Source organism: Meleagris gallopavo, chromosome 7 (assembly GCF_905368555.1).
Source record: "Meleagris gallopavo chromosome 7, MGAL_WU_HG_1.1, whole genome shotgun sequence".
In the NCBI taxonomy this organism is placed as follows: Eukaryota; Metazoa; Chordata; class Aves; order Galliformes; family Phasianidae; genus Meleagris; species Meleagris gallopavo.
Genome location: NC_139410.1, coordinates 14,414,996 through 14,429,823, shown reverse-complemented (window position 1 = coordinate 14,429,823; position 14,828 = coordinate 14,414,996). Strand labels below are relative to the sequence as shown.

Below are 14,828 nucleotides of genomic sequence, written 5' to 3'. Positions count from 1 at the left end.
AAGAGAAAAACCTTTAAGAAAACAGATAAAACCCAACTGTGAAAGAGTTGAGACAACCCACTCATATTAGACAAGAAAAATCACGAAAACAAACATACTGCTTCTTCAGAAACTGGTTTCATACTGAAGAAATACTTTCTCCCCCCATTTGTAAACGTCACAAAAATGACATGCAAGTTACTCAGCCCGTGACATTAATTTGTAGTTCAAAGCACTTCGAGAAACATTTCCTTTACTGGTCATAAGTTGGTAACTGTTGTACTTAGTTTACTCTTTCAGAAACAAAACTCAAAATGTTTAAGCAAACATATACTTCTGCTGTTGCAAAATACAATCAAGAATTATATAGAGGAAATGTATTAGAAGTGACTCTACTGATGAATGTCTTCTAAACAGTTGCATGAAATGCTAAGTTTTAGCAATAACATCCCAAGACATGCATTTGAAACACAGTACTATTAGTATTAGTACAGCTAAGAGATGATTACATATATTGGTAAAAGATATAATTAAAGCAAGGAAATAAAAGCATAGAAAAAACAAAAAAACATTTGCAGATTACAACTGAGTAAATTAAGCAGCAGAATTTAGTAAAGAGCCAGTCCTGAACATTAAGATGTAATACTGACAGACATATCAAATGCAGTGAGTTTACATAAATAAAAAGAATGACTTTGATGCAGCCTGACTAGGGCCCCAGCCATTCAAAAAAACTCCAGCCTGAGCACTGGCAAATGACAAGCTGCAAAAGAACAGAAATCTTTCAGAAAATGAAGTTCTGTAGAATGCTGAAAGGATACAAGATATCTAAGGAAAAAAAAGTTAATACACTTGTAAAATGTGAAAATATGAATACACAAAAAATTATGGCTGCATTTTTCAAGAATATACAAAGAAATGACCAAATCCTCTTGGAAACTTAAATCAGCTTAAACTTCAACATGAGATTTCAAAAATCATTGGATATGAGCAAAAGACATGTCAAGGGGTTTATACCAGCAACATAACAGATAACATTTATACATATGCACACATTGGGCTACTACTAGCCACCTTCCACTGAGTTTTGTTTTCATTCAGAGTACTAAGTGCAGATAGAGATTAGTTCCTAGAAAATTTCTCTGGCCTCCTCTTTCTCTTCTCCTTGTGTTCAAACCCTGACAATTTACTACTTCATACACTTCTGTCTGTGAATCTATATTTGCAGATTAGAATTGCTGTCATATATAGTACTATTGATGCCATATAATAATGTCAGACTCCTTTCTGTACTTGCACCATTTACTTGGTACCGTTCAACACCAAGCAAAATAGTGATACTATATGGAAGCAACAAACAATTTGGTCATAGAACATGTTTATCACACTGTGAAGACTTTCAGCCTGGAAGAACTACTACCCATTCTCTTTAACAAAAACAAAAATATTCACCATCTCCTAATTACATAGGAGTCAAATAAGCACAGCAATACAACATGGTTATCATGCACTTGTAATCCACTTCTAGTCCCACACTGAACTCAGACAAGTCACACATTTACATCAACCACCAGATGAACGTCTTCCACAGGTAGTGTGTGGACTTACTGCCCTAGCTTTTAAGCACATATGCAAAACAAAGAATAGAGACCCAGGAAAAGAAATAGAATGCTGGTCGAGGAGGAAGCTTCATGAATCCTTCATTTTATCAAGATGCTCCCCCTGAGGCAGCATTGAAGGTGCGATTGTTATTTTATATTAACTCCTACTGCGTAACTCATGATCACCAACCCAGTGGGAAAGTTCTTATTTACTTTATCCTTTTAGCTACAGCAAGACCCAGAGCTCCTAAGCATTTCTTATTTTAAGGAATATATGAAATTAGCTCATAATCCTTACATGAATCAAATTTCCTTCTCATACACCTTAAGGAGGAGGAAAAAAAAACATTGAAGTTAGTATTGGTTATTTTTACATCCCCACGTGAAAATCTCTGAACTGAAGTTTATGAAGAAACATATTCCCGCTCCTGTAAAACTCAGAAGTGAGCTAAACTCTAATTCAGGATTCTTATGGGCTTGGGCTTTTGGAGAGGGCTGCTGGCAGGTTATTTCATGGCTGTTTGGGAGGTTGTAGGTATTGTTGGTTTTTTATTGTTGTTGTTATTGTTTTTTAGATTCCACTTTGCCTTGAACCAAATGTCTCCTTAAAGGGAATTAGTTCCAGGAAAATGAACTGAACAAATCAAAGAAACTGTGATGGTGCACTTCTGCTCCCCCACCTTCCTCAAATAAACACTTACGTAAATGTTACATTTACACAATTTAACCTCATACAAGATACAATATGTATAACACTGGTGTGTTATTGGCATCAGTTTCTGGGAAGTAACTCAGGTCCCTACCACAGCAGGCAGACCAGCAGGCTACCCGTGCTCGGGGAGGGAGCTCAGCTGTTCCCAGTGTTGGTAAAGCCACAGGGTGAATGAAGGGAAAGCCCAGAGTGGTCTTTGGTCACAAAGGAACCAAGCAAAGGAACTAAAGTGAGAACAGCTCCTGGAGAAAGCTCTGCAGTGCCAACCTACAAGGAACAACATCTTGTGAATACTAGTAGGCTCACCCTTCAAGACATTCCATCATACCTTATTTATCACAAAGTCTTTAGAAAACTTCAGCATTTTGTTTTTAGGTGCAGCCCTTTAACTCCTCTTACTCTAAAACCAAAGGGAGACAGTAGGCACCAAGTTCTGCTCAGACTGCTGCTGTTGCCCTACAGCTGGTGTAAATACAACCTACAGACCACTTCTGAGAAGTAAACACCAGACATAGAACAGCAAAGCTGAGAGGAACCTGAGGTCTCCAAAAATCGCAGTTACATGCCTGAACCTACCTTTCCGCACCTCCCCTACCCCTTAAAAGTGATCTCACATATTTACAAAAAGAATCAACTCATATGAAGAAAAAGGTAAACCTAATTCTGCACAAAAAAAAAAAAAAATACCTAATTCAAGATAAGTCCCAGAAAAAAAAAAAAAAGCCCAAGATCTTTTTTTTTTTTTTTTTTTTTTTTTTCTTTAATTCCAAGCTCAAGGCTTCAGATTGAGATCTGGAGCTCTGCCTGGGTACTTCTGTATTCATGTACACAAATAGAACTTTTTTCCCTGGAAAAAAGAGTTAACAGAATCCAGATTGTAAGTGATCTAGGGGAAGTGGGGAAAGAAAAAAGAAGGAACAAAACTTCAAACAGGGCACCCGAGGTAAAATACATTAAGTTTTCCTTTTCTTGATGAAACAATGAGCTTCACTGCCAACAAAAAACCCACTGACTTTTTTTTTTTTTAAGCTAAGAAACAGAAATAACACTTTTTTTAATCCTCCCTCCCTGTTCTAATGCATGGTGATTCACAATGTTCATTACCACCCCTTAGCCCAAATTTCCCTATTTAAGTGACTTTGTTATTTATGCATACAAAACACACTTCCCACACTACAGAAGGAAGCAAACAGAAATTCTGTCTTTCAGGAAACTGCAGCTCAATGCAGCTTGCACTTTAAACAAGTACCCAGATAAGAACCCTATTAAATCTTCCCGTATGCTGCAGACAAAAAACTGTGGGCCGTTACACAGAACACAAAACTCAAGAATGACTCCAGCAATCATTCTGGCCTTCCCATTAGAAACTAAACCATGCACGTAGCTAAATAGCTTTGATAGTATTCTTTTTTCTTTCAGATGCGGAACATGCACCTGGTAAGGATTTTTCCCTTTCCACCTTAAGTTATACATCAAAGTTACGACAAATGGATTTTATTATAATCAAGAACAAAAGCAAAACTTCCACACTCACACTTCATAATCATCGCACCTTCACGTATACTAGTGTTAACTTACTGACTCCAGTGAGCATGTTTCTTTGCTGTTAGCAAAACAAATTTATTTCGTTACATGGTTTTCTGCCACAATATTGGCAGTGTTCATGGATCAAAATAGTTCTTTTGTTCCATGTTTCCTGTAACCAAAGGAAGTATTCTGTTCATTGAGAGTGAAGGGAGGTGAGTCAGAATTGTAATTTAAACACCTGCCCTTTGTTCCAGAAACTCCTGAAGTCTGCAGTTACCTCTCTTCTATGAGAGTTCTGACATGCTCTATCCAGAAGAAAACTCTACAGCAAGCTGTCTGAACACACTGGAAAAAAACAACTCTTTAGGATTAAAGAAAGGTTTACTGCCTCTCACTATCTTTAACACTCCAGAGAATCTCAGGATGAATGAAACTAAATGCTATTTCTCTACTGGAAAGAAACAATTTTAAGAGATCCTGTGTTTACTTTCCACTGACAGCATTCAAAGGTACATCGATAAGCAAAATCACACGTAAGTATACTTAGTCCTGTAAATAACTAACATTTGGAAGACGACATGATGACAGTATTAAACTGACCATCAAGCTCTCAATTTAGAATAAGGAAGGTCAGGAAAGAATGACGTGATTTCAATACTGTAATGGTGTCTAGCTGAAAGAAACTAACCCAGCATTTACTCAATTTAAAAAAAAAAAAAAAAAAGCATTTGAACTTAAAGAAAAAAAGCTAGAGAAGGGAAAAATAATAACACAAGAACACTGAAAAGAAGAGACCTTACTTACAGAAAGTGAACTTCTACAAGAGGCTGAATTTCATCACTTCCCAACCAGAGACTAACCTCAAGTGTTACAGATAACAAAACAAGTTAAAAAGATTAAATACATTTGCTATAGATCAGAAACAATCCAGAGTGCTGCATGCCCACCTCCAATCTGCTTGAGATGTGGTATTTTTATTGGCTCTATTATAAAATTTCTGTATATAGGAAACATGCTAACAATGAAAGAACTACAGCGAAGAACTCACTGATCTCATTTAGAATGACCTTGGCTTTCAGGTTTTTAAAACAATACACCTGTGTTCATCTTCAGCAATGTATTTGCTTTTTTTGAATATTTGCACAGAAATATCGGAAGATTAAATATTTCAGGCTGCACTCCCATGCAAAATCAAATTGTGACTAGGCAGGCTGCATCCCCTATCATTTCTGAGCTCTGGGAAAAGTCACAGTGTTTGATCCAAGACAATTTGAAATTCTAAAAATACTTTCTAAAAAAACCACAGAAAGCACTCAAAATAAAAGCTGTGTGCATTGCAAAGTCAAAAAGCATCATTTCTGATGAATGAAGATATCATTTGCTTTTTCTACTATATGTCTTCAGTTTCATACTATAAAATTAAGAAATAACCAGATGCTGTTTAAAATCATTTGAAAAGACTATTAAGAAGGTAGATGAAGTTCATGAGCTTGCACTGACTAGGTGACTGGAAGTAAGATGTCCTGAACACACTAGAGAACCTGACTGCAATTAACGTGTTTTCTCTCTAGGCAATCCAATGAGAGCCACTGGTGAGAAACCATTAACAATCAAAATGAATTCAGGATCAGGAAGAATTACTACGTACACAATTATAGAATCAAAGAATCATTAAGGCTGGAAAAGACCTTTAAGATCAACTAGTCAAACAGCCCACCCACAACCAATACTGCACACTACACCACGTCCATAAGAACTAAACCTACCCTTTTTTCCTTAAACCTCTCCAGAGACAGTGACTCAACAACTTTCCCAGGCAGCCTGTTCCAATACCTCACCACTCTTTCAGGGAAGTTTTTCCTAATATCCAACCTGAACTTTGCATGGTGCAACTTGAGGGCAATCCCTCTCATCCTATCACTGCCACCTGGGAAAAAAGGCTGACCATTGCCTCACCACAACCTCCTTTTAAGTCGCTGTAAAAGCGAATATTTTCCCCTGAACCTTCCATTCTCCTCAGCCCACTCCTCATAAGACTCATGCTCCCAATCCTTCACCAACTTCATTGCCCTTATCTCAACATACTCCAGGGCCTCGATATCTTTGTTGTGAGGGGTCCAATTGCTCAAATTCATTAGATTTGAAGTGCAAAGTAGATCCTTAAATGAGTCTGTCTGTTCAGGAGTACCTATTGCAAGTTTCAGAAAACTAGTAATTGCATTATTTTCTCGTCACATATCCAGCAATACAGAGTAGTTGATCTGCTAAACACAAGATGAAAGCTCAAAAAAAAAAATAATCTGGTTTCCATTCCTTGTCCTGCTATGAAATATACATATGGTTTTCAGCAAGTCATTTATCCCTTTTAGTCTTCATTCAATCTCTCCATCTGTAAAACGGAGATGTTATGCATTAGTTCCCTTTTTGAAAGAGCATTGTGATGTTTAATTCATTAATGTTTTGAAGACTTGAGAGAATATAAGGAGTTCCATAGATTTGCCTATAAATAGCCAAGGAGCAGATGGGCAGCTACATTCAGCACTGTAGCAGCTTGCAAGTCCAGACACAAACAATTGCACAAATGACAATAGACATTCTGAAGTACTGGAAAAACCAAAAGAAAAAAAACATTGATCATATAGGCTGAAGTTTTGAGCTTTTAAAATTAATTTCTGAATTGCAAGCCTTCAAAATTAACAGCTTCTCTGGTTCTCTGAAGCCAGCACACAGATGCTAACTTCAACCCAAAAAAAGCATTAGCCCAGACAATCTGGATCAGCTTAAAACAACTTCATCCATACACAAAATAAAATCCATATGCAAGATAGAAAAAGCTAGATATCGGAGTTACCGTAGATCATTATTCTATCTTCCATTAAAGCTATGGGATAGTGGCAGAGAGAACACAAGAGGATCTCCCCCACTACACCCAAGGGGAATTTGAGAAGCACACTAAACCAACCCAGAAAGGGGGGGGGGGGTGGGGGGGTGGGGGAAAGCTGTAAACATTCAATCATTACCTTTGTTTCTAATCAAAGAGCAAATTGAACTGGGTTGCTCAGCTGGACAGATTCAAACAATAAAGCTGACAGATGAACATCAGCTTCGGTACTCAAAAGCAGATAACCAACACATTGGGAGCAGCATTTTTTTAGTGTTAGAAGCCCTTGAACAAAATAGTTAAAAAAAAAAAAAAAAAAACCACACACAAATGCCTATTTTCAAATTGTACATGAAGAGAATATTCCTAATCTTCCTTAAAATGATAATTCATACCAAAGGATTTAGAAAATAAAAACTATGTACTGATGAGAGTTCATCAGTATGTAAGTTTATTTGTAAAATGCAACTATACAATGTTAGTTCTATTAAACAGGTGTGATTAGTACTCCTAACAACTTGTGAATTGCTACAACAGATCAGTGTAGCTTGAAAAACATATCCAACTTTTTGATAAACATTCTGTGAATTGTGTGCAAAGCTACCATCCAAAGGCAGTCATATCAAATTTAAGCCTGGAAAAAGTACTCAATTTCTCCTGACTTTTTTTTTCCATCTGGATATTCAAGTCCTAACTTGTACACACGGTCATTCATCTAACAATTGAATTTGAAAGTGCCGTCTTGGATAACTACCTCCTCTATTTAATCCATCTTTGGTATTCAATTCCCATGCTCCCCCTCTTCCTCCCCTCCCCATCCCCCCCAATATTCTGAAAGCAGTGAAATAAACGATGAGTGGCAAAAAAGAAGTGATGAGCAACTTAAAGAATAGGGAGCAAGCAAATGGAAATCACGAGAATAAGAGCAGCTATGCTACCCGAGAAGAAAAAGGCATTGTACTCTTAAGTTTTAACTTTGATCTCAGTCAACCATTCATTTCACAGAACGGGAGCTTTTCTTCAGACTTAAAGCAAATGTCAGAGCAAAAGAGAAGGAAAAGCACAGAAACACTATAGCTAATAACCCACACTTGCAACACAGGATACCTGCACCCCAGGCTTCTCACACAAGGGCAAGCACAGGACTGCAGCAATTAGCACACTCCAAAGGAACAGCACTACCCTGGATTCAAAAGGTCAAGTCCACAGCCAGCAGTCAAACTCCAACCCACAGAAAAGCAGAAGTCTGTAATGATGTCACAACATGTGATATATGAAATTATTGCATGCTTCAGTTTTCTAACCTTTCCAGCCTCAGGCCTAGCCAAACATACAGTATATGCTAAATTACAGCAGTATCCAAGCAGCTTTAAGCTAACAAACGAGAGAAAGTGCTCGTCAGGTTTTGGATGGATCCCTTATTTCCTCTCCTGCCCATCTACAGAGAGCAGCGAACAACAGGGCTTTCCATAGAACTCCATAACCTCCTTTTCAGGATGCTAGCACAGGCAGTAGCAGAATCTGATCGACCTTACTGCCTCCCTCGCAACAGGCAGCCAAAGCAGCAAGGAGCTGCAGCCATCTGGAAGAGTCCCAGCTCACTTCAGAGCACCGAGTGACCACAGCATAAGCAAAATGATGCAATATGGGAGGTGGTTTCTTACACCCATTTGCTATTTGAACATAGCAATAGGTCAACTGAAATACAATGTTCAAAGCACAGCACAAGCATTTTTCTTCCTCATGATGCTTCCTTAACACCCATAAAAAAACAGGTTCAGCTCTTAAAATGAACTTAGTTGCAAATCATGTGGAAGCAAGACAAATCAGACTGCAAACACTTGCAACTGAAACAATCTCAGTTTAACTTAGCAAAAAAATACTGAGTAACAGAATGAAGTGAGATACACCTCCTTCCTCTCACTTCCTCTACTGAAGGAAAAAAAATAAACCACACCACAACAGTCAGAATTGGGCAAAATAAGTCTCTTATAACCAATACTTTAAAGAATTGGCCTAAACCAGTTCATGATGAAAGATCATAGAGAGCTCTTACGCCTTTGGTACTCTATAAAACTAACCAGACAGTAGGAAGAAAGGAATAGGACAATTCCATAAGCAGCCAAATCAAAAGATGAAGTCAAGGGACAAACAGCTGCACTGATGAGTGCAACTGTTGGCAGCTCAGAGTAAATGAAAAATAACTTTCCTCTAGGGTGCCAGATTAGAACTTTGTGTTCCTTTTATAACATTTATATAAGAAAACAATCTAGTTCTACAACCTCAGAACAATACACATACTTGGCATTGGTTATGAGTTCGTGTGGCTCAGTCCCTCAGAATCATTTCTCAGGACAGTATGACACTGTAATTGCACAGAAACAAAAAGAAACACTCTTCTCAAGTAAAAGCCAAAAAGAGTCTGGGGCAGAGGCCAAGGAGTTGTTTGAGAAGAAAGTTGAGTGGGGAACACAGAAATACAGCAGGAAAAAAAAAAAGTTACTCTTTTAAGGTGGAGAAAACTGACCCAAAACAAATCACTAACAGTGAGACTATTTACAAATCTCTCAAACTTTGGGTTTGATATCTGAAATTAAATTCCCAGTTAAGGAAAAAGATTGTGTGTGGGCTTTGAACCGTCCTGAACAGTTGCCTCTGTATTTTGAAGTAATATATAAGGTAATGTCACACACCTCAACTCACTGCAGAGCACACAGATTAGACAAAGAGGAAAATAATTAAAATCCCTGCATAATAAATAAGCAATTTGAGGACTTTGCTAATCTTAACCAAACAGGAAAATAGAAAATTGAGATATTCCAGATCCAGGCCATAAACAGCACATTTTCAAGTTTCAAAATATGTCAGAACAACAGAGATGCATTGCTACACAAAATAACCATGCTGCCCTTTAGATACTGTGCATGAAAGAAATAAATCTCTCAACTTGCAGAGCTGTCTTTGGCTTCTGTGCTCATGTGAAAAATCCTGAACATTTCAGCTCCAAACCACAATCAAATCAGCCACAGCAACCACCTGCAGTAACCACAGCACTGCTCATCCTCACAGTAAAAGATACAACATTATATATGGTAGTAGAAATAGATGGTCAAATGCTTTAGAGAACATGAAAAAATAAAAAAAATCAAGCTTTAAGCCACTATCTGGAGTATCTTGCAAAGGCATAGCACATTCATACATTTCACACAGATACTATTTTCTAGGGCTCAATTAGAACATCACATGAAAGAATCAGCAAATGCTATGCCAGATCTGAAGGTTGGCAGCCCTGCCTGCGGCAAGGAGATTGGAGCTTGATGATTCTTGAGGTCCCTTCCAACCTAAGCCATTCTATGATTCTACGATATGATTCAAAGCATAAAGATTAGAAACCAGAGTGTTCAACACCACCTAGAAGCAGATAAGCCATGGCACCTTTCATTTATGTATTATGTCATTCTCAACTCTCTCCCTTAAGAATGGTCATTTATTTTCTCATGTTCAAACACATACATAATACATTAACATCAAATCAATCTCTCTTATCCATGCAACACCTTTTTTTTTTTTTTTTTTTGTCTGGTCTACATTCATCCTCTCATGATATCTTTCTAAGAACACATCTCTGTACTGTTGAAATTTAGCTTGGCATGTGCCTACTACCTTTACCTCCCTTGAATTATTGCTCCTATGAAGATCTAAGTCACACCTTCATCATCTCTTAACTCATTTCCTTTGGGCGTTCTGCCCAATGTTCCAAGTTTTAGTTGGTCCTAAAAAAGGCTGCAGCTTATCTTCCACTTAGAAACGGGAAGACAACACTCCATATTCATTTTCACTTGCCTCCCTGTTGAATTTAGAGCCTCCTATAAGGAGATCCTCACTTAAAAATCTCTCATTCTCAGTCTAAAAAATACAAAGCCTTGCCAGTGGATTTCTCTGCCCATTCACTCAAGGTGCTCAAGTCTTATTTCTCTTGTGTACATAAGCTTATCAAGACCAGAACAGCAACAATTTCTTTTGATGCTTTTAAAACTTCTTCCTTACTCTCACCTACAATCCAGCTCTCTTTAGAACTTGCTCATCTCCAGTCTTACATGAAAAGCATCATCCACACAACTGAGAACACTGCTGCTGAGATGCTATGTGAAACACTGTAACACAAACCAAACTGCAGAGCACAACCTCAGTATCTGAAGCTTCCCTTTTGTCATACCAGGTTTTGAAGGTTTTACAATGTGACAAGATGAACAAGAAAAGTAGGTGAGTTCAAGAGGACATCAGCAATAGTTTAAGCAAGCCTGTGCAACACCAGCTTCAAGGATACTTTCCAAGACAGTGTTATTCACCAGCTCCATGACACCCAAGTAAACCACAGAAAGATTTGTACAATCTTAGTTTTGGAACAGATCAATCTTACCATTGGCACTGGAACACAATACTTTCTGTTCAGGGTTAAAGGTGCAGCTCCGAAGTCCGGACTCTGCAAATCTAGATTAAAAAACAGCCTTTTTTTTTTTTTTTTTTTTTAGAAATTAATACTCATCCTAAAACTTTATTCCCTTGGAGACTGAAAGCAGGGTTTTAATACAAAGCTATGTGATAAGGGAACCGCTTTTCCAGTATATGTTCACAAATACTTGCAAAATTAGGCATTCAAGTTGCCTGGGACAGCAGGAATCCTGCATTTTCTACCAAAACATATGGTAGACATCAACATTGTTTATAATTAGCAGGCAATGCTCCTGAGGCAACACCGGAAGCAGTGGGAAAGTAACAAGATCCAGAATCCTCATGGTACACTTTCAGGCAGAGGTAATCTACATTGAGTTTTGGGCTAAAGGAAAAAAGCTGTTGTGAAAAGATGAAGGTATTCGTATGAACTAAACCAAACACCTGCTATAATATATATATTTAAGTGAATTAGAATTTGAACTCAAGATGGAAAAGTCCCCATCCGTATTAGGAAAATGCCGGATTAAAAGATAAGCATCAAATGAAAAGCCTCAGCAAATTCTTTAAGACTTGCAGAAGAACTTGCAGTGATGATTAAATACCACCCAATAATAAAACCCAACAACGCACACCTGTGTTTACAGTATTACAGGTGAAGCCAATACACTAAATACCTTTCACAGGTTATACAGATAACTAAGCTGCAGCAGTCATTACAACACTCTCCCACAAAACATGTTTTAAATTCATCAAGAGTGGTATTACCAGAAGTTTTCCAGAGATAAACCAAAAAGACGGAAAGAAGGTGAGAGTATGTACCTTCAGATCAGGGACGAAGGTATCAACAGCAGATGCTCAAGAGACCTGGGAAGATGTGCTGTGAAAGTTCAGAGACATCATTCCCTAACACTACCATCGCCCAGGGCAGGCTTCACCCATTTGATCTGGAGCTGCCTACTGAAAATAGTGCAGATTTCCTGACTACTCATTGTCCCTCCTCCAGCCTACAGACTTGGCCAGTTGCATAGCATCACAATTAAGTTCACCACTGACGCATTTTGTCTATTCCACATGTACGTCCTGTTCACTCCCTCATGTCCCTCCCAAACAGCAGCAAGCTGATGCTGACCTGAAACTGATCTGATACATTTTCTTTCACACTGCTAGAAAACAGCAATCGACACCAAAGATGTGTATGTTTTCCCTGTTAGTGTAAGCTACACTGAGAAATGTGATTCCACACCTAATTTATAACTGCAGTTTATAACTCAAGGAGACATCAGGGCACTGTTTCTTATCAGACAGCAATAGTTTTCTCAACTTGTTTTTTCCTCCCCCTCCCCCCGCAGAAAAAATGATGATACAGATATCTAAACTGTAAATAAGACATCAACTATTGTTACTTTAGGAAAAAACTGTTGGCTGAGATGATTTTATACATTTCCCCAAGAAGCAACAACTTATGATAGAAAGAATAGTGCAAAACCCCCAAACCCACCACTAAGAGCACTGCAACTATCCCTAGGTTTGTTTGCTTTTGACCACAGAACAAAGCAGGATCAGCACCCTCCAGGAAAGCACAGGCCTCTCTGACCATGCTTCAGTTCTGCTCCTAAGTCCACTTCCCCATTACCTTCATTAAGTTGACAACAAAATGGTTGGAATGGACAACAAGATCAAGACTGCAAAAATGCATAAATTCAAAATACGAGAGCCCTTACATGAGCTCATTGACATAGCTGTTCCTAGAATATAATCATAGTACTTGTGATTTACTGTGCACTAAACCTTAACAGACAGTATCACAGAATGGGGAAAGGAAGAGAAAAAAACAAAACAAAACAACGAACAGTGCTTCTTCATCACAAGGAATTTAAATGAGCGAACAAAGTCAGTATCCAATCATTTGGATAATGCAGACACTGCAATACCAGGAACGCAGAGGGCCACTATTTCCTTTGGGACAGAGATGAAAGAGCCACTGACAGGAGCAGCCACTGATACCGATCCACATAAGCATCGCCAATTGTGCTCACTGTAAGAAATGCAGCAAATTAAAAAAAAAAAAAAACAAAAAAAACAACACCATACCGCAGCAACAATCTGCTTCACTCTTAAGTAGTTGCTTCTGCACAGGGATACACGGCATTTTAAAGCGCTTCAGAGAATATCTCCTACCAATAACCGTCTGCCTGAAAGGCTCTATGAATGGGCAGCACGAGACGCTACAATCACGGGGGGAGCAAAGCCAAGACACCATCAGACAATGGACCTGTCAAAAATCAAAGAAATGGCAACCGGGGCCGCGAGCAGCCCGCGTCGCAGCCGTGAATCAGCTCTCCCGAACCAGCAGCGCTTCCACGCGCGGCGCCCGGCACGAGGCGGTGCTGGTACCGGGGCTGCTCCCGCTGACCCGCTCCGGGCAGCCCCGAGAGGCCGGGCGCTCCCGCACAAAGGCAGGCCCCGGCCGCCCGGCGGCCCCCCCGCTACGGCCACGTCCGTAGCGGCGGCACGGACAAAGCCCAGACCTGTTGCGCCGGCTCCCCCGGGTGACGGAGCTCTGCCCCGCCGGGGCCGCCCCGCGAGGCCGGGATACCGCACCACTCCGCGCCCGGCCGGCCGGCCGGCCGATCGACACCCGACGGAGCGGGGCACCCGCAGCCGCCGGGGAACAAAGCGCGGCCAGGCCGCCGGGCCTGCGCGGTGCTCGGGGCCGGGGCCGCAGCCGCGGCACGGGAAGAGCCCCCGCGGGCGCGTACTCACCGGGCTGCGGCGCTCCGGGTGCCCGGGCGGGCAGGGCGGACGCGGGGCGGAGTCGGGTCCCGCCCGCTCCGGCCAGGCTGCGGCGGCCGCCCCGGCGAGGGCTCCGACCCCTCCCCCGTCGGCAAGGAGACGGCGGCCACGGGCCGCCGACCCGCCTCCGCCCGCGCCTCGGCGCCCGCCTGCGGGACACGCAAACGCCTCTCTCCCTCCGTCGGAGCCGCCGCGGCAGCTGCGCGGGATCCGGCCCGGCCGAGAGACGGCAACGAGAAGCCCCACCCCGCCGGGAGACAATGCGCGGCCGCCGCCCCGCTAGGGGGTGCCGCGCCGCCGGCCTGCAGCCCGCCCCTCCCAGCTGGGGTCCGGGCTCCGTGCCGCGCTCGGCGCCGCCGCGATGGGGCTGCTCGAGTTCCAGCGGCAGCGCTTCTCCGAAAATCGCGTAAACGAGTCGCTGTAAAGCGTGCAGGCCTTGCTTGTCAGTGACTTTGTAACTATCCGGTCTGCAGACAGCGTGCTGAGCACGTGTTTAATTCAAGGCAAACTGACAGCAGGTGGAACAGATCACTAGTAATGTCCTGGGCAGATGTGTTATCTGCTACTTCCACCTGTGGCCCTTGGACACTGGTCTCAGTAACCACACAACTAATAACTTCCCATCCTTATCCAGCCTTGGACAAACATCCTGACACTTAAGCAAGGCTAAAACAATACCAGTGAAAATGTGGAGTTTGGAAAGAAACACTGCAAAGAAAACCAGCCCACACTCTGCTCTCACTTCCCACCTAACCGCCCAAGGTCAGGTTGCTGTCAGTCTTAAAGCTGCTGCTGAACCCATTGTTTCTGGACTATATAATGGCACTTAATAACAAAAAAAGTGGCAAACTCTATTGTAACAGGCATTTTACTCTTACTA

General features: G+C 41.0%; 1 protein-coding gene across 1 annotated transcript in view; it reads right to left on the bottom strand.

Moving 5' to 3' along the window:
- SESTD1 (SEC14 and spectrin domain containing 1) overlaps positions 1 to 14,058 on the bottom strand; it is a 51,686-nt gene extending 37,628 nt beyond the window's left edge. The window contains 1 exon segment of the mRNA XM_085227695.1: positions 13,919 to 14,058. The gene's annotated coding sequence lies outside the window, so the exon portion shown is untranslated.
- Positions 14,059 to 14,828: the final 770 nt, after the last annotated feature.